The 21,369-nt window shown below is 40.4% G+C and overlaps 1 protein-coding gene across 1 annotated transcript in view; it reads left to right on the top strand.

The window, feature by feature from the left end:
• Positions 1-1,669: 1,669 nt before the first annotated feature.
• Positions 1,670-21,369, top strand: part of si:dkey-97m3.1 (fatty acyl-CoA reductase) — a 44,396-nt gene continuing 24,696 nt past the window's right edge. Inside the window, exon 1 of the mRNA XM_049474008.1 lies at positions 1,670-1,808. The gene's annotated coding sequence lies outside the window, so the exon portion shown is untranslated. The remainder of the gene's footprint in view (positions 1,809-21,369) is intronic.

The following is a 21,369-nucleotide window of genomic DNA, read 5'->3' as shown; positions in this document are numbered from 1 at the left end:
CAGTAGTGCAAATACGGTATATGGTATATAGCTTAAGGCTGGTAAAGTGAATGGGTGCGTAAGTCCTAAGTTCACAGTTTAATTAAGTGGAATTAAAGTGCGTATTGACAGTGCAAGTATGTCAGTAGTGCAGGTGTTGTGTAGTGCAAGTCCGTTTGGAAGGGACCAGTACTTTGTGCATTGTAGTGCAGAGTTTCAGTACTTTATTAGTGGGGGGGTCAGGATGCTGAGTGAGTGTGTGCTGGGGGCAGGATTGGGATGGGGGGTAGAGCAGGAAGAGAGTTCAGCATCCTCACAGCCTGATGGATGGGGCTGTCTCGCAGTCTGCTGGTCCTCGCCCCGAGACTCCGCAGTCTCCTCCCTGATGGCAGCAGGCTGAAGAAGCTGTGTAGTGGGTGAGAGGGATCTCCTGACAGACAGAGGGCTTTCCGTGTGAGGCGGGAGCTGTACAAGTCCTGAAGGGAGGGGAGAGAGGTGCCAACAATCTTCTCAGCTGCTCTCACGATGCGCTGGAGGGTCCTGCGGCAGGATGCTGTGCAGGCCCCGTACCACACGGTGAAACAGCTGGTCAGTATGCTCTCGATGGCCCCTCTGTAGAAAGTGGTCATGATGGGGGTGGGGGCTCCAGCTCTTCTCAGCTTGTGGAGAAAGTAGAGACGCTGATTTGTCTTCCTGGCCAGTGACGCTGAGTTGGTGCTCCAGGAGAGGTCCTCTGTGACGTGCACACCCAGGAACTTGGTGCTGCTCACCCTCTCCACAGCAGTTACGTTGATGAACAGAGGGGTGTGCAGTGTGTGAGTTCTCCTGAAGTCCACAACAATCTCCTTGGTCTTCTCTGTGTTCAGAGAGAGATTGTTGTGTTTGCACCAGGAGGCCAGGCGGCTCACCTCGTCCTGTAGTGTGACTCATCGTTGTTGCTGATGAGACCCACCACCGTCGTGTCATCCGCAAACTTGACGAAGAGGTTGGAGGTGTGTGCTGGTGTGCAATCGTGGGTCAGCAGAGTGAACAGAAGGGGGCTCAGCACACATCCTTGGGGAGCCCCTGTGTTCAGTGTGGTGATGCTGGATGTGTATATTTTCTTGTGTAAAATAATTTACAACAAGAAAAAAAAAAAAAAAAAAAAAAAAAAAAATATATATATATATATATATATATATATATATACATATCACATTATTTTATAATGCTTAAATTTTCATTGTTATTGAGTTAATTCTTTGTAACTTATATACCTGTATACTTGTTTTACTTGTTACTTATAACATAACATTTATAACAGAATGGAAATGTATTATATTAGTTGTCATTGCAATATTTTGTTTATATTATTATTTTATTTGCTGAAATTTGTTGCCAAATTGTACTATTTAAATTAGTGATGTAATTAAACAAAAAATGATGTTATAATCATTTTACATGTTTCAGTAAATTGCATTACAGTGTAATGATTACATTAAAAGTAAAATTACATTTTCAAGTTTTTAATATGACTATTTTGTTATATTATTTTCCTCTTAAATTTTAAATGAGGCACTTTAAACAGCACTTGTTTTAATATGTATGTAAAATGGAATTGAACAAAATTGAATTGAATTGAAAAGAACGTGTGAATCGGTTCGAGCCGATGCATGGTAGAGAACCGACTCGGAGGAGTCGGCTCGTTGATGATTAGGAAAGAGCCGCTGTTTGAATAGTGTCAGAAGCTGCGAGCGGCCGGAGAGAGAGAGAGCGAGAGGGAGAGAGTTAGAGTGAGAGAGAGAGGGAGGAAGAACCGGCGGCTCCGCGCGGACTGATTGATGATTAAGGTAGGGGAGATAATGATTTAAAGGTGATTTAGAATGATCTGGGCTCCGTTTCTGATCAGGTTATCGATTTCTGAGAAGGGATTTTAATGCAGCATCCCGGGCACTGAGTGCGGTAGCGGCGGAGAGCGGCGTTAGTTGGCAGGAACTGTCCGTTCCACCTTAAATCGTGAAGCAGTGGCATTCTAGAGCCTCGGGCGCCAGAATGTAACTGCTGCACGATTTAAGGTGGAACGGAGAGTTAGAATTAGAAACGTCGTGTCTTTGGCTTAATTTAAAGGAATTGGGATTAAACTGAGAATATACAATCTAATGACCAACCTAAACAAATAATACCATAATGATATCTCAAAAATACCATGTTATTAACACTAAAACCCGCTGTGTTGGAGGAGGATGTAGCTGCAGCTCTGTCCCCCGGCTAACCACAGACCCGCATTAACGTAAAATTCCACCTTTTAGCGCTTTTTAACATTAATAAATCGAATCGAACCAAATCTGGCAGTGAATATGGTGTATATGTGTCCGTTGAGACGAATGGTAACGGCAGGGTGTGGGTGATCAGAAACACCGGGACCCCGCTCCCCCTCAGCGGGCTGCTGCTGCTCAGCATGCGGGAAATGAGGCGCTGTGTCCGGGCCGCTGGAGGCCTACAGGCCGCCCTGGACTTCCACTGTCCGGATCAACCAGCAGCACGCTTCTACAGGCTGGGGTTCAGCCTAAGGTTAGGGCGGGAATTGAACCCACAGGGGCTGCGGAAGTTGGTTTTAACACTGTGGTGTGGAGTGAGGTCTATTTCACCCTTAAGGGTTTGAGGTTTGGAGTGTGTTTTGTCTCGGGGTTTGGGACAGATTTATTTTTGGTAAGAATTAACTAGATTATTTGTAGGATTTTTATTTTGCTTAAGGTTAAGTTAAGTTTTTTTTTTTCTAAAGGAAAGTTTATGACTAACATTAACAATCCTATTATAATAATACAATTATTAGTCATGTTTCCCCCCTATGTTGAGTCTTGTCTCTCCATTCATCTACGTATGTACCCTTTTGCTCACTTGCCCTCTCACTAATTAATTCACCTGCCTGTACACATGACCACTCACCCAATTGATAACGTACTTTCTCTTTAAACTTCCTCACTTGTACACTTGTTCGCTCACTCGTTCACCCACTTACCTTCTGCCCATCCATCCGTCCATGCAACCACCTGCTTTCCCACTAATTCACCCACTTGCTCACTGCCTGCCATCTCATTAACCTGTCTACCTGTTCACTCGCTCGCCCCAGTTCTTGCTTCTCCACTTTCTTTCCAAACTAACTGACCTATTCACCTACCTGCTCAATCTTTCACTCACTCTACCCTTGGCTCCTTGATCTCTCTGCCCATCGTCATACCCACTTGCTTGCCCAATTAAGCTCACTCAACCAATCATTCACTCACCAACCCACTCGCCCACTCTCTTGCAAAATAACTCAAAAGCCCACCCACTCTTTAACTCACTTGCATTCTTTTACTCACCAGCTTACCTGCCGAGTCACATCCTGACTTATTTACTTATTATTTGTCTGCTTGCACCCCCCCATTTTCTCACCCACTCTCTCACTGACTTACACACATTCCCACTCTTATACCCACTGACTTGCCCACTCGTGTGCCTAATAACTCACCTGCCTACTCACATACCCAATCGTTTACTCGTTACTTGCTTACCCATGGTCCTGCTCATTCTCGTACTAACTAACTCACCTGCTGACACACTTACCTGTTCACCTGCTCACCCACCTTGTTACTCACTATGTCAATGACTCTGTCCATTTTCGTTCTCTTTCCCACTTACTTGCACTATGTAACCCAAAGTGTTAATCTATTTCTATGTATTTGTATTTATTTTATCTTTTTTATTTATGTCCTGATGTATTAGTATCTCTATTATCCCAGAATGTTGTGGGTTATTTATTATTTATTTATTTATTTATTTATTTATTTGACTATTTATAATTCTACAGTTGAAGTGAATTTAGAGAGTAATGGCATACATTAATTCTTCATTCATTCATTGATTTATTAATTCAGTCATTCATTCATTCAGTCATTCAGTCATTCATATATAACCCCAAAGGTGGGTCCAGGTAACACTAGGATTTATAAGGTATTGGTTTTAATTCCAGGTGTTTGAGGGTTGGAATACTTTCTGCATGTGTTCATGATTTTTTGAAAAAAAAAAAAAAACAGTAAAATGTTTATTTATTTATTTAAAGATTTAGTTCACCATCCCGTTGTTGAGAGATGTTGATCTTTTGTACTGTAGTACTTAGTGTTCTGTAATAATTTGTGTTCTGGGGGTTGACCTTCTTGCTGTTGGAGTGCTGGATGTGTGATGGACAGCACCTTTCTGGACCTTTAGCTGACCTGGTGTGCGGTTCTCTCTCTGGGTCTGATCCCATTCTCTCAGTGGGAGTGATTGGGTTCTCCTGCAGGGCAGACCTGTTTTTACTGAAAAGGATAGAATACAGCTACATGAACAAATATCAGGAATTATGGATTTATAAGCATCAGTTTCCCTGGATTTAACAACTAATATTCTTCACCGCAGGTTTACCCTGTTCATCTAATTAGCATGGAATAACATGGAATAATGAAGCAGCAGCTTTAGTCTAATTGGTTGGGGGTGAGTCATAGTAAAAAAATAACCCTGTGTTTCAGTAAAAATATTGATGTGACATCATGTATTGATAGTGTATGACAAATAAAAACGATATCATATCAATATCATGATATTGATATTTTGTCCCACCCCTACTCAATATGTGGAGGTTATATATCTACTGTTTAAAGAAAGATGGAGTGTCTGACTGGGTCTGTTAAGTAAACTTTCATTTATTCAGATTTTATAAATATGTTTTTTTTTTTTTTTGCTGAAATGTTATTTAAATATATTCCATTGCTTACTGTAACTTTATATGCATTGTATTGCCAAGTTCTTGTCAATACAAAGCCCTACTCACTGTAAGGGCTGGTAGATGTGCACTGGAGACGGGTATCCGATAAGTGTGGTTAAAGTCTTTATTCTCTTTCCATTGCAAGACGTGCTAATTTGACATGTTCTACACACAAGATTGAGTTAGAAACTGTAGGCTTTTCGCCAGTCCTGTACAACACTGGCTGTTTATGAATTTTTGCACCGGTTTGATCTGTGTGATTTAGGGACACTGACACTGTTATCCTACAATGCAATGCAAAATTGAAAGGCAGGAGTTAATCACGTCTGGAACAATATTAGACAAAACGGTGGATAATGATGAGTGCAGTGAAAATGGCACAGAAACACTTACTTAATACTTACACTTAATACTAAACAGAGTAGTATATTAAAATGTAATGTACCAACCTGCCAAACCTGCAAAATTAATGAGTATATAGACTATATAGGATTTGTGTGTAGTATACAATTTGGACGCTGTCTTAGATTTGAAAATTTAGCATCTTGCTAATATAAAGCTATAATTACTGCTCCACAGCTCAATACTGGGGGCTTTATACCCCTCTAGCCCACACTTGATATTAGACATGATGCCAATAGCTTTATGTTTATTTATCTGCCCCAAGAGTAGATAAATAAATAGGTTGAGTCCTATTCTATTGGCAGTACTTCTCAACAGGAAAGAGACACGCTGTGTGTGTGCATTTGCATGTCTGTGTCAGCAGTGTTCGTAATTATTTGGACGTGTAGTGATCCTCCAGGTTCTGGTTGTAGATGGTTTGTGTGGGTGGAGCTAGAGTGACCAGGATGTTCTGAAAGGACATGGCAGATATCCACAAGCTAATATTAGCTAAGGGTTGCTAATGTAAACGCTCGGTCACTAATGTAATCTAACAGTTGCTGTAATCTAACTCAGAGTGCTTGGAGAAAGCTGGACGACTCAGCTTACACACAACCCGCAGACCCGCCCACTCACCATGTGCTGATATCATTCACACAGAGAGAGAGAGACAGAGACAGAGACAGACAGAAAGAGACAGTCAGAGAGTGGTAGAGAGAGATACAGACAAAGTAAGAGACAGACAGAGTAAGTGGCAGACAGACACAGAGAGAGACAGACAGAGGAGGGAAAGAGAGAGAGAGAGACAGTGTTAGAGCAAGGGGGAGTGGGAGTTTGAGTTAGAAGAAGAGAGAAAGGGAGTAATAGAGAAGGAGAAAGTGGTAGAGGTAGGGAGAGTAGAAGGGGGGGCGAAGATAGAGAGAGAAAGTGGGAGAGAGACTGGTAGAGAAAGAGACAGACGGAGAGAGTGTTAAAGAGAATGTGGGAACAGGGGTAGAAGGAGAGAGAAAATTATTTGCATTCCACCATTTTTCCCAATGTTTTTGTATTTCATCATTTACCCGAAAGATTTTGGACACTACTTTCCCAGACAAATATATTGACTTTCCACAATATACCTAAATGTTTGTGGACTTTTTCATTTAACCAAATGTTTCTGTACAAAACTCTGTAACAAAACTCTGTAACAGTTGCCAAGCAACATCCAGCAACCACTTTATACATGATAGCAACTGCCTAGCAACCGATTATCAACACCTTAATAACCACCTGGAATTCCATAGCAACACCTTAACAACCACTAGGTAAAACCATAGTCAGCACAGTATACACTTCGCAAACAACCTGGGATTCCATAGCAACCATGTATCTAAAGGTTTGACTGCATATTGTCAAAAGTTTTTGGTCACTTCTCTGTCAGCCAAAGTTTATCCAAAAGTTTTAGGACTTTAGAATTTAACCAAAAGAGAGTGGTGGGGAGAGAAAGTGGGGTTGAAGTGTGAGAGAGAAAAGGCAAGAGGTAGTAAGGGAGAGTGGTAGAGAGAGTCTGGTATATTTTACATTGTGAATAGTGTACATCTTGGTTTAAACCCTGTAGAGGTCAGATTTAATGGGAAGTTGCTGAAAGTTTGGAAGTTTTGGCATGTACGCACGCACGCACAGGCGCATAGATGCACACACAGGTCTGATCTATATAAATATATATCTAAAATTCAATTGATCGGGAATTGTTACTCCAGGGGATGGCTTGGGAATGCCTAAACACATCTGTATAATATGTGAGGTGAGGGAGACGTGAGGTTCATTAAACGTTGGTCAGTGTGCTTGTGGAGAATTATAGGAGTTGGAGTGAGGGCTGATAGTGAGAGCAGGTGAATTATGGGAGTTGGAGTGAGGGCTGATAGTGGGTGCAGGTGAATTATGGGAGTTGGAGTGAGGGCTGATAGTGGGAGCAGGTGAATTATGGGAGTTGGAGTGAGGTCTGGTAGTGGGAGCAGGTGAATTATGGGAGTTGAAGTGAGGTCTGGTAGTGGGAGCAGGTGAATTATGGGAGTTGAAGTGAGGTCTGGTAGTGGGAGCAGGTGAATTATGGGAGTTGGAGTGAGGTCTGGTAGTGGGAGCAGGTGAATTATGGGAGTTGGAGTGAGGTCTGGTAGTGGGAGCAGGTGAATTATGGGAGTTGGAGTGAGGTCTGATAGTGGGTGCAGGTGAATTATGGGAGTTGGAGTGAGGTCTGATAGTGGGTGCAGGTGAATTATGGGAGTTGTGAGGTCTGGAAGCAGGTAATACCCTGCCCTGTTGGATAAAAAGGTGGAGTTGAAGGCCAGTTGTTATCTCTGCATTGAGTTATTGTGTAGGCTAGCCTGCAAGCGTAGCAGCGAAGCGCGTTTATACCTCTGCGTTAGTCCTAAAGCAGGAATGTTGGGGCAGGAACATAACGCTAAGTAGACCAATCAGAGCTGCTCCTCTCTATGTTGTGTGATGCATAGTTACAATTATGGAGAAGTGCGGGTCGGGCTGTGATGTAGGCTACAGCGTAGAGTTTGCAGTTTAAATTGGTCATGGGCTGCTGTAGTGTGATGAAGGGAGGTGTGTTTATGTAATTGGCCTCTGTTTGATGTTAACACAGTGGTGAGGTAAGTGGATTTGTTCCCGTGGCGAAAACGTAGCACTGTTTTATCGAGATTTCTCTCGGGAGCACCGTTATGATTAATGTGACTTACTTTAGAGACTATTTTTACTCTGGCTCTAATTAGACCAGCTTTACTCGTCTATATTCTTCCTCTGTTTCTGCTTGTCACAAACATTCCATAATAACTTTTTTATTATTGCATAAAGGTTATCTAAATCACTTTTGAAACACAATTGCTCTATAAAATAGCACACTTTCTTTAAAACAGTAATTGTTTAGCTGCTGTGGAAGATTTGTACCCTGGTTGGACGAAAGTGATGTAATTGTGTGCAGCTGTACTTTGCATATCTATCAATACACATTTACCGCTCTACCTCACTGTATCTCACACTACCACACTTCACCTCACTTTACCTCTCTATTCCTCATACTGCATCTTTCGACCTCACTTTACCTTCTTTTACCTCGCTCTTCTCCTCTCTACCTCGCTCTGCCCTGCTCTACTAGGCTTTTTCCCACTCTACCTGTTTATTTCTCACACTGCATCGCTCTTCCCCTCTGTACTTACTCTGCCACATACTATTTAATTTTTCCTGACCCTTACTCTCTTTTTTTCAGTCTACTTGGAATTACCATATTAGTGTGGCTGTATAGATATGTATGTATACAGGGGTTGGACAATGAAACTGAAACACTGTCATTTTAGTGTGGGACGTTTCATGGCTAAATTGGAGCAGCCTGGTGGCCAATCTTCATTAATTGCACATTGCAGCAGTAAGAGCAGAGTGTGAAGGTTCAATTAGCAGGGTAAGAGCACAGTTTTGCTCTAAGTATTGCAATGCACACAACATTATTATTATTATTATTATTATTATTATTATTATTATTATGGGTGTATCAATAGCCACGGTATCCAAGAAGGACGAACCACATCCAACAGGATTAACTGTGGACGCAAGAAGAAGCTGTCTTAAAGGGATGTTAGGGTGCTAACCATAAAACATAAAAGCACGGCTGCCCAAATCACAACATGATCTAATGTGCACCCTAGCTCTGTTTCAATCAGAACTGTCTGTCGGAACAATAAATTGTGTTTCAGTTTTTATTGTCTAACCTGTGTGTGTGTGTGTGTGTGTGTGTGTGTGTGTGTGTGTGTTGTTTATGCTTCCCTGTTGTCAGACTTTACAACAGTCTAAATCTATGCAACTGCGATACACTTGTAAATGTGAGTGTGTGTCTGCGCGCGTGCACGTTTGTGTATGCGTGTGTGCACCTGGCAGTCATCCATCGTGTGAGGTGACGGACAACTTTGTCAGTGAAGACAGGCCATATGTTAATTTATACGTGTGTGTGTGTGTGTGTGTGTGTGTGTGTGTATATTTACTACTCTCAACTATATGCAGAGTACAGTATCTCCCCAAAATGAGCGCACCAGTCACACATCTGTAAATATTTTATCATCTTTTCATGGGGCACAATAGAAATGAAACTCTGATATAACTTAGATTAGTCAGTGTACAGTTTGTAAAACAGTTTAGATTTACTGTGTTCTGAAAACAACTCCATTACAGCTATTAATGTCCAAGTACCTGCAACACAAGTGAGTACTGTATTTTTTTTTTGGATTGTAAGGTGGACCGTATTTTAAGTGACAATAGTTAAGGTGTCGTCATGTTTCCTTCTGATTCAGCAGAAAACTGTTTCTTTGGGGGAGTAAAGCACTTCCTTTATTTGCTTTATTTTAGTGTAAAAAATACAGTACACTTTACTGTGAACATGGCTAAACTGTACCTACTGAACTGAACTATAAATTGTTTCGTTGTCTCCCCCTGGTGTCATTTGACTTGATAGTGCTACAAGGTTGCAGGTGTGAATGGAGAGCAGGGCAAATTGGGAATTTGATATCAAAACAACACCACATATAGCAATATTTATATTTGGTCCCCAGGTAAATATTAATAACTTTTATCGTCCTCCCCGGTCCAGGTGGGCAGTTTTAGCTGCTTAAGCCCTATCCGGTCGTTCCAGACGGGAATAAAATCACAGAGGACCCCCCATAAAAGAGAAATTTATCCCAGGACCCCCTAAGAAACTAATCCCATTAAAAATGTCTTAAGTGTCTGTATAGCCTGTAGAGTAAACGTTTTTTTTTTTTTTCTTTTTTTAGCTTTAAAACTTTATGCGAAAGCAAAAGCTTAAGATGTGTTGATAAACCTTAACAGACGACCTGCATATGTCATGTTTTCACAGGTTTGGACATATCTGCTGCATACATCTCTCCGCCTGAGCTGTGTTTTAAAGATGTTTCGAAATGTGTTCCTGTGAGTGTGTGTGTGGGTGGGTGGGGTTGTGGTTGTGGATGGTACTTGAGGAAGTTGGGCAACACAAAGGGTTTGGTTTTGAAACTGATGTTGTACATGCTTCAGCTTCACCTAAAGCAGTAACCAGACCAGCGCTCACAACCCTGGGATGCTAGCTTGTTAGTGACGACACTCTCAGCACTATTCTTTTCCTCACACAGAGTAGATCAGAAGGACGTGGAACAGTGCATTTATTTCTATATTGTTGGATAATTCACTGTAGTAGCGTTGTAAAAGTGTAAATATGTGTTTGTGTGTTCGATTTTTGCTGTGCTTCAATATAAACAAGTAGATTCAACTGTTAGATTTGTTTTTGGATTGTGTTGTATTTATGTATTTAACAAATTAGGGCTGCAGCTATCGATTATTTTAGTAATCGAGTACTCTGAAAAATCGACTCGATCAATCGAGTAATCGGATAAAACATATTTGCTTGCCTAAAAAGCAATTAAAAAATACACAAAATAAAACAAGAATGAGTGACCAATTGGTTTAATTTTTTAATTCCGAACATACATTTCCACATTACAAATACAAACAGAAATAAAAAAAACACAAAATAGACATAAATACCACAATAAATAATTTAATAATTAATTATTTAATAAATTAAGTTAAATTATTTCAGCTTAGAATTTCTTGTAAGTATTAAATATTGGGCATTAATCAATAATAAAGGCATAAACATGGATTGGACAAGCTCGCTGCATTCTTTTCCCAACAAGTCAGTGGATGTTTTCAGAAATACCTGTACTTCAGGACCTATGGAATAATTGTGACAAAGTATTAACAATGTTTTTTTTTTGTTTACTTACGTTTTACACTACTCAGATCTAATTAATTGACATAGCTAAGACTAAATAACATAATGCAGTAAGTTCATGGCCGTGTATTCCGGCCAGAGTAACTTCAGCTCAGCCTAATTTAACATGTAACGTTATTTGTTTATAAACTCCACAGCGCTGTGTTTACTGATTACATAAAGCCTGTATTAAATCTAGAACCTGTCTCTGTTGTAATAAACTAACCACACACATATTAGACAGTATTATTATAACCCGCTCTCCACAGCGCTGCCGTTCTGTTAATAAGCTACATTGATGTTAATCTCATTGATTTGTTATAAGTTAAATATACCTGCTCACCGCTCCAAAAAACCTCCGCCTCCTCCACCTGCTTCCTGGGTGCGGGTGACGTAACGCTAGCAAGCTTAGCGAGCTAACTCTAGATAACTCTTCTGACTGAAAATAGATAACATTGGATATCTATGCTAACTTAATATATGTGTGTGTGTGTGTGTGTGTGTGTGTGTGTGTGTGTGTGTGTGTGTGTGTGTAAACCACAGCAGTATCCTGTTTTATAAGGGTGTGGGCCATCTCAGATCTGCTTCCTCTTTCCCAAACAGAAACTATTTATTTATCACAGATCAGAGCTGTTTTACTCTTTTTAACACTTTTTTAGATAGTTTGCTATATTCAGTCAGCAAAATAAGCCTTTTTAGCTGACTGAAAATAGCTGTCTCACTCTGGCTAACTCTGTTGATATAAATTGCTTGCTCTGATGGCTTAAAATAGCTACCTGTAATAGTAATAGTAGTAATAGTTAAAGTAGTAAGAGAATACTCAGTAACAGGATCAGTAGTGAAAATATTGCTGGTGGTTTTGTAATGGTTGTAGTAATTGTAGGTTTGTAGATCATATTTTAAAGAAAGTGGGTGGAGTCTGAGTGTAGAGTTTAGGTCTGGGTGAATGGAAACAAAGCTGAAACTAGGTAAACATACGCCTTCACCAAACAAAGTTGCATACCTCCATTACACACTAACACACACATACACACACACACACACACACACACACAAACACTGTCTGGGGCTGGGGCTGTTTGCTATGTGAGGTGTAGTTGTTTTTTGTGAATGGGTCAGAATTTATACTCAGAGAGTGCCAACAGCACCTAAAACCCAGCTCCATCATCACCTCCCACCAGCACTAGCACCAGAACCTGTTCAGCACATGCCCTCACTCCACCTTACTCTCACTAACAGAACTTTTGGGAGTGTGTAAGCTAATGTTAGCCCAAGACATTGCAGATCTTAAAGAAGACAAATTATGCAAAACTAACTTTTTGTATTTTCACTTGAGTCTTAATTGCCACTATAAACACAAGTGCAACAAATCAATCTATCTGTATTCTGTTAGTCATGGTTAAGAACCTTACACACTACACAGCAGGATTAGACAGCTGGCTTTGTCTAGTGGCTAGTCAGCAAAAGAGGGAGATGTAAGAAGAGGAGAGGAAGCAGGTGAAGAGAAGAAGGAGAGGAGAGGAGATGGAGCAGAAAGGGAGAAGGAGAGGGACAGAAAAAGGAGAGGGAATGGGAGAGGGAGAGAGAACGAGAGAGGCAGGGGAGGGAGCTAGTGAGTAGAGGGAGCAGATAAGGAGATGGAGCAGAAAGAATGTGGGAGAGGCAATGAGAAAAGGAGAGGAGAGGGAGTGGAGGAGGGAGAGGAGACAGAGTGACATAAGGAGTGTGAGAAAGAGGGAGCAAGATAAGGAGCGGGAAAGAGGGAGGAGAGGACAGAGTGGAGGTGGAGTGGGAAAGAGAGGGAGTGAAGAGAGAACAGAAGGGGGAGAGGGAGTAAGATGAGCAGAGAAAAGGGAGAGAGTGGTGTGGGAGAGGGAGCAGAGAGGGAGAGGAGGGAGCGGGAGAAGGAGCTGGAGGGGAGCGGGAGCAGGAGAGGAGAGAGCGGGAGAGGAGAGGGAGAAGTGAGTGAGCAGGAGAGGAGAGGAGGTGGGAGAGGGGACAGAAGATACCCGCTCAGCTTAAATACAGTGATATTTTCACTTTATCACTATAAGTGATTAATTAAGAAATTAAACAAGCAGAAATTCTTTAGAAGAAATTAATTAGTTGTGTATCGAGTGCATTGTTATGCCCTTATTGTAAATATAATATTGAATATAACATGTTTTAATAATCATGATTTGTGAACATGTCTCTTATGTTATTTATTTTGTTCTGGCAGTTAAGTTGTTTAGTAAACGTGGCGGTACTGAGGTACATGGTGTTCTCAAATTGTGTTGCCAAAGCATTTCCTGGTATTAGTGCTGTTTGTGTTAAATGTGATGTAGTGTTTGTGATTTAGATTTTGAGACTTGGATTTCCTGTATCTACTGTATACAGGTGTCTATAAATAGCGGCATGTGCTAAAGCATCCGACCAGTGCAGAAATCATAGGATGGAGTTGGAACTCTACGGAACTCTCAGTTCCACTGAGAACAAATCGTCTCTGTTTTCAGGTTAGCGCTGTGCTAAGCTGCTTATCACTGAGCTAAATCACTACTGTGTGGTTTTCAGTCAGAGTGTTGATGGCAGATGGCACTCAGGTAGACGGGGAATTTTTAACTACTCGAATACACCATATTGACAAAAGTATTGAGACAGCTGCTCATTCACTAATTCTTCTGATATTAAGGGTATTAAAAGCAGTTTATCCTGCTTTTGTTGGAGTAACTGTCTCACCTGTCTAGAGAAGACTTTCTCCATTTTAGAGCCACAAAATTGCTGTGAGGATTTAATTGTATTCAGCTATAAGAGAAAAAGTTAGCGATGTTGGATGATTACCTCACATCCACATTCCCAACTTATCCTACCTCAAAATATTGGATGGAGCTCCATCATTCCAAAGAACACAGCTCGATACTGGGGGCTTTATACCCCTCTAGCCAATGCCTGATATTAAGCATGGTGCCAAAAGCTTTATGGTTATTTATGTGATCCAGAGTCCCATTCTATTGGCAATACACCTGTTCTACAGGGACTAGACAAACAAGCTACCTCTCTTCTACAGATTACTGTTGGACCATATCAGCAAAATGTATACCATAATATTTTACTTAATTTTGGTTGATGCAGTAAAATTTCGATATGGATATGAACAGCATAAAGCCCATATCTGTGGTATAAACACATCATCACACACTGACACTGCCAGGCTATGGAGATCTATAGTGTTCTGCTGTTTCTGCTCAGCTTATGCCAGGTTCACACTACATGACTTTCTGAGTCGTCAGTAGTTATGCTGTTCACACTACAGAACTGGTCGTGCTGTATTGGCCTTCAGTTGTTGACACTTTCACACAACATTACTGATCAGCGACACAGGGTCACAAATTATACGGTTTCTCGCTCTGGAAAATTGCAGACTCACCTTACAGCTCTCCAGAAACACGTTTATCACGAGAACACACCTGAACTAAACACACGAAAACTAGCGATGCAAGGCCAGAGAATCTCTATAGAGGAGAATAACCAACTAAGAATCCAAACTGTCCAAAATGAGTGCGTTCAAATAAAGCAAAATCATATAAAGTAAAGTCATTGATCAGTTTATAAATGTCTTATCAGTTTTATACTGAAATAAGTTTTTATGTCCTCAACACAGAACTATATCAAATGTTTTAGTACCTCCATGCAGAGTTTTTGTCGGCGATCAGTGACTGAAACTGTCAGTGACTGAATAACTGGCTTAAAATCATGTACTGTGAACCTGGCATTAAATGTAGTAAACTAACGTCAGCCTTCTGTACCAAACATCAGTCAGTAACACATGGTGTAAATACTGTACATCTCTTACAACACAAAGGCAAGTTTTTAATAGTTTAATGCCACTTAAAATTCACCTAAAATGACCAAAACAATTAGAAGACGGTCACACTTACCAGAGATTTTCAGATGTTCATTGGCTGCTCTAATATATCTTAGAGTAACGACATTTTACTTTAATGGCTGAAATATGTTGCTCTGTAATAATAAAATATACCCGCCCTGCTTAAAACAAGTATACAAATATAAGAATACGAGCTGACCTGAGGACTCTTATTACGAAACTCATAGTAGCATATTAGCCTGAAGTAATTGGTATTTTTAAAGTAACAGATTAATGTCTTTGTTCTGGTTAGAGTGGGTATGACCTGTCAGACAACTCTCTGTGGTGTTTTGAAACTGGGACTGCTGTAACTGTTTCACATGCAAGCTCCCATTTCCTACAGAATGTACCTTTAATATCGGACAAAGATAACCTTACTAATATAATAAACACTTGTTAAATTATAATTTTAATTACTAATGTATCCCTATGTGAAAGTGTTTGCCCCTTAAACCTTTGCCCCCTAAACCTCGGCGGCAACAACTGCAAACTTGCTGGCACTGACAACTTGCTGGCACTGACAACAGAGTCTTTCACATCACTGTGGAGGAATTTTGGTCCACTCATCTTTGCAAATTTGTTTTAATTCAGCCACATTGGAAGGTTTCTGAGCGTAAATGTCCTGTTTAAGATCGTGCCACAGCATCTCAATCTGATTTGGGCCACCCCAAAACCTTTATTTTGTTTCTTTTTAAACCATTCAGAAGGTAAACTTGTTTGTCTTGGATCATTGTTTAAGGTCACAAACAGATGGCTGGACATTTAGCTTCAGGGTTGTCTGGTAAACAGCAGAATTCCTGGTTCCATCTTTTACAGCAAGTTGTCCAAGTTGTTTGATCAATAGATTTAAAAAGAAATCTGTAAGGGGCAATACTTTTTCATGCCACTGTATATTCTGACCTTTTGTTTGCAGTGACATTGGCATGATGGCGGTGTATGAGATGTTGGTAGCGTGTTACATTGTTAGGAGTGGATCAGACACAGCAGTGCTGCTGGAGTTTTTAAACAATTCATTGTCCTCTGAACTGATTTCTTATGTAGATCATACTCTGAGCTATATATGCTTCAAGTGTCAACAATAGCGGTATTGTGTGTTGATTATGGTTGTATACCTCATTATTGAGTACTGTAATATATATTAGTTCAGCACATTGAAGTGAGTTCGGATATCCATTTAATTCAGCAAGGCCAGTCCTGACGCAGGTCCACGCTTTGTTTACCAACACCGTGTGAATTCCTCCTGACTGAGTGGGTCGGGTTCCTCGTTTCTCTGAACCGGGGCGGGGGTGTGCGCTGTCGCTCGCCGGATCAGATTTCTGATCACTGTTTAATGTAATTTACCAACAGAGCACCTGACGTCAGTCCTTACACTGTAACCACACACTGACACACACTTGTTTGTGTTGCTATTCTTATGAGGATGTTTAATAAAAAGTAATCAATATCCTTACAACCTGACCTTGCAAGAATATCTGGTTCTCATACAGAAAATACAAAAAAGTCTCCCCAAAGGCGCACACACAAACACACACACACACACACACACACAGTATATACCCACTGGAGCAGGGTGTCTCTTGTACAGTTCTCACCACTCAAACTCTAGTATACTGAGTTGTAATACCAGGTGTGTACAGGTCCATTGATGTCTTCAGCCAATCTGAATCACACAGGTCTTCAGGTGCATACATGTATACAGTAGGGCTGCACGATACTGAAACATTTTGACATTGCATTGTTTTTTTTTGTTTTTTTTGGCAATAATATTGTGATACTAAACAATGCATCTACTCCACTGCGACCTGCCTGCGGCGCATGCCGGTCCAGCAAGCGACTGAAGCGCATCTACTCCACTGCGACCTCCCCGTGGTGCATGCCGCTCCAGCAAGCGACTGAAGCGCATCTACTCAACTGCGACCTTCCCGCGGTGCATGCCGGGCTGGCAAGCATCTGAAGCGCATCTACACCAGGTTCCTCCCCGCGGTGCATGCCGGGCTGGCAAGCATCTGAAGCGCATCTACACCAGGTTCCTCCCCGCGGTGCATGCCGGGCTGGCAAGCGTCTGAAGCGCATCTACACCAGGTTCCTCCCCGCGGTGCATGCCGGGCTGGCAAGCGTCTGAAGCGCATCTACACCAGGTTCCTCCCCGCGGTGCATGCCGGGCTGGCAAGCGTCTGAAGCGCATCTACTCCAATACTCAAGAAAGATATTATCTGGAATCCATGTGACCCTTAACTTTAACAAGATTGCCAGTACCTGCACTGGTCACAGCCCCACAGCATGATGGAACCACCACCAAATTTTACTGTGGGTAGAAAGTGCTTGTCTTGGAGTGCTGTTATTTTTCCGTCATGTATACCTCCCTCCAAATAACTCAATTTTAGTTTCATCAGTCCACAGCACCTTATTCCAAGATTAAGCTGGCTTATCAAAGTGTGCTTTAACTGGAACTGTTGCAGTGAAAGGTTTTTCCCTTAATACTTTTTTTCATGTGCTTTGAATATATATATATATATATTAATGTACACACTTATCTCTCCTGAAAGAGAAATATATATATATATATATTTGGTTTACGATCTAACAAGCTTCAAACGTGCTTTACTCACCCAAATAAACTGTTTTCAGGAGAGATAAGTGTGTACATTAATCCAGGGCTCCTCAGGACAACAAAGTATTGGAAGCTGCTGGTTATCAGCGTGAATCGCGCATCTAAAGTGGCGTTCTGAGCTAAGTGGAAGGCTTGGATTAAAAGCGCGGGAAATCATTTAATCTAAATAATAATAATAATTTAAATAAGCACAGAAGGTGCGTAGAACCCTATTGTTTTTGCTCAGATTTTTCTTCTTTTTCTTCTGTCTCTTTTCTCAAAAAAAGCAGTTGTGCAGCCTAATTCGTAAGTTGTAGACATATGAAACTTGGTAGGTATATGTAGGATCAGTGCATCTCAGTGGACAACAAAAATCGCACCGATGTGTCTATAGGAAAGTCAACTTTTCACATTTTGCTCAATACCTTCAGAGCCATTAAACCTACATTCAAAATTATTTTTTTCTGGATTTCTTGGGTCAATACAATTTTTCAATTTGGACCATGCACTTTTTTTGCTAATTTGCATAATATGCAAACATAGGAATTTTTAAAAATCCTGACATATTTGTATGAGCATGGGCTTCAATAGTCATCAAAAATGTTGAAATGTTGATTAGTCCTTCTGGATATATGCCCCATTCCAACTCTTGCACAGGCATCTCAAGCGACTCTGTTTGTGGAGTGTGCACAGAAAAGGCTTCTTCTGCATTTCTCTCCCATACAGCCTCTCCTTGTGTAAAGTGTGCTAAATAGTTAAACGATGCACGGTGACTCCATCTGCAGTAAGATGATGTTGTAGGTCTTTGGATCTGGTCTATAGGTTGACTATGACTGTTCTCACCATCCTTCTCCTCTGCTTATCTGAGATTTTTCTCTGCCTGTCACTTCAGCCCTTACCTAGAACTGTGCCTGTGATCTTCCATTTCCTCACTATGATCCTCACAGTGGAAACTGACAGCTGAAATCTCTGAGATTTTTGTATCTTTCCTCTAAACCATGATGTTGAAAAATCTTTATTTTCAGGTACTTGAGAGTTGTCTTGAGGCTCCCATGTTGCCAACTGTATGTAGGTCAAGGGTCAATGAGCTTAATAAACTAATTTTGTCTTCCAATATTTAGTGCCAAAGGTATATAAATCAGTAAAACAACAAGGATGCCCAAATGTATTATTATTAAATAAATAATACACACTTTCTGTAAATCCTACAAGCTTCATTTCACTTCTCAAATATCACTGTGTTCATCTGCTATATGATATATTTAACTAAAATTACTGATCCGAACAACCAAAGATTTATAAAAGAAAATTATCAGGGCTGACCAAACTGTGTTTGTAATGTAATAGACTGCCATTTATTTACAGGCAGAGCTGGTACTGAACTCTCTTCACTTAAAGTTAATGTTTAAAAACTCATATCATGCAAATCCTGATTACAGTAAACACTGTTAATGTATTGTTTTGGCAATATATATATATATATTGCTGGGAAAAATTCCAATGTCAGTTTTTTTTTCCAGTATTATGCAACCCTAGTTTAGACTGACTTTTTCAGCCTACAGCAGTGTAACTTGGGTTGTTCCAGAAAGTATGAGATCTGGATCATTTCTGCAGGGTGGGATACTCTGGCTCTCAGAACAGGGAGTGAACGCTGCAGAGTGGGTGAGTCAGCACTGGGTGTGTTAGGGGGCTTCTGTAAAGGAGAGTGCTCTGGAAGAATTCAGCTCCCTGATCTCTTTCTCACTAGAAAATATCATATATCACGGTATTTCAGTTATACCTAAGCACTAACAGAATAATGATAATAAACAGAATTTGATTTTAAAATATAGCTATCATGTTTTATAACAAATGCATATGATTTAGCATTAGCTATTACTCCTGCTGGCTGCTCTGGGGTTCATAGTGTGGTGTTGTGGTCTACTCCTGCTGGCTGCCCTGGTGCTCAGGTTCTGGTTGTCTGGTCTACTCCTGCTGGCTGCTCTGGGGTTCATAGTGTGGTGTTGTGGTCTACTCCTGCTGGCTGCTCTGGTGCTCAGGTTGTGGTTGTCTGGTCTACTCCTGCTGGCTGCTCTGGGGTTCATAGTGTGGTGTTGTGGTCTACTCCTGCTGGCTGCCTTTGCTGGCTGCTCTGGGTGTGGTGGTTTGGTCTGTTTGGTCAGTTCCATTACATGTGGTGCAAATGTGCCTCAGACTCCTGAAGTGGGTTGAGTGATTGGATTTATATTCATTTTAAATGAGCCTTTGATGTGTTTGTATGTGGTTTGGTTTTATCCATATATAATCCTGACTCTCGAAACTCATGAAGTGACCAGGTGTAAATGTTTCACGCCTACTGTACTCCCTCTGGTCTGGTTTGTGACAGTGTGGACTGTGCAAAGCCTGTGACCTGATAGGAATTCAAGTGTGTGTGAGTGTGTGTGTGTGTGTGTGTGTGTTCCACTTTCAGAAGTGTGTTCACTGTGAGGCAGTAATCCTCTCTTCTGTCCTTTTGTCCTCTCTTTCTTCTCCTTCTCTCTCTCTCTTTACTCTCTCGCTCCACTGTTCAGTGGAATGTGTTTGAGGGAGGGGTGGTATATTTAGACTTTCAAAAAACGAGTGATTTTAGAGACTTAACAGCACACACTTGTAGAGATACAACACACACTTAAATGTATGAAACAGTAAGAAGTTGATGGTTGTAATGTAGAGAATCTCTATCTGTGTGAATGTAAGGATATGAGTGATTATAATATTAGAGTAAAGGATAAGTTTATTGGGGAAATCTATGCAACTAAAAGGAGGTTCTAGTATTTTGTTTGAGCCTCTAGTCTGTATGCAAGATGAGATACGGTTGTTCATAGAGGTATACAGGTTCCGTAGGGCATTCTGCAGCTTTCATCATTAAAATATTTTTAAACGGTACAATTTAATTTAATTTTAGCTGTGGAACAATAAAATAAACAACTGAAATAGATCTATTTATTATAGCTACACCTTTATTCATCTAAAATTCTAAACTATTGTGGAAGATGCTCACACATGCCAGAGACTATTTTCTAGAGAACATAGGCTACTCAAATATGTCTTAGAGTAATTATACACAATGATGAGACATTTTTACATTAATAGCTGCAATATGTTACTCTCTAACAATACAATATACCAACCCTGCTTAAAATACTTAAAATGAAATGCAAATATTAACATAATTTAGATATTTGACAGTATTTTGATTAATGGTTTACTAAGTAAAAAAAGGTTCTTTAATTATTTTAGTCAATAGTAATTGATTTTAGTACATATCTTTTCATTTATATCATCTCTTATTATGAAATAAATATGGTGAATAAGTCTATTAGCAAATAGGCAGTTCTGTGAAATAATCTGAAATCATAGGACCCTACAAATATTGCAGCTGGGCCTGTAGAAAACTGCTCTACCCTTGTAGGTTCCTGAAGCTGTTGGTGTTCCTCTTATCACTACTAGGGGTTACCTACTGTCAAAAGCAATGCTCCACAGTCTTGGGCTGTTATCAGGGTTGAAAACATTATACCACTTGAACAAATACGATTATTATATACAGAGAAAAGTTTGTGACAAAATAGCAGATGAATGTGCCCAAATTGTATCGGTAATAATAGCTAACATTAATCAACTATGATTGAAAATAGGTAACGCTAACCAACTATTGATTAAAAATAGCTTATGCTAACCAACCACTGACTGAAAATGGCCAACACTAACAAAATACTGACTGATTTTTTTTTTTTTTGAATGAGAATCGATTCTAAGTCGTTTAATGTTAAAAACGTGATTCGAGCTCGAATCAATTTTTTCCTGAACCCCCCATTGCAGAATATCTACAGAGTGAAAATGCACATACACACTGTCACCTAGTGGACTAAAACAGCGGGGAACAGTGTTGTTTTATCACAGATATCTTAACTTGTGTCCAATTTTTTTTCTCATGTTTTTAA

This window comes from Astyanax mexicanus, chromosome 2 (genome assembly GCF_023375975.1).
Source record: "Astyanax mexicanus isolate ESR-SI-001 chromosome 2, AstMex3_surface, whole genome shotgun sequence".
Taxonomy (NCBI): domain Eukaryota; kingdom Metazoa; phylum Chordata; class Actinopteri; order Characiformes; family Acestrorhamphidae; genus Astyanax; species Astyanax mexicanus.
Note: the sequence above shows the minus strand (reverse complement) of the source record. Positions and strands in the feature narration are given on the sequence as shown.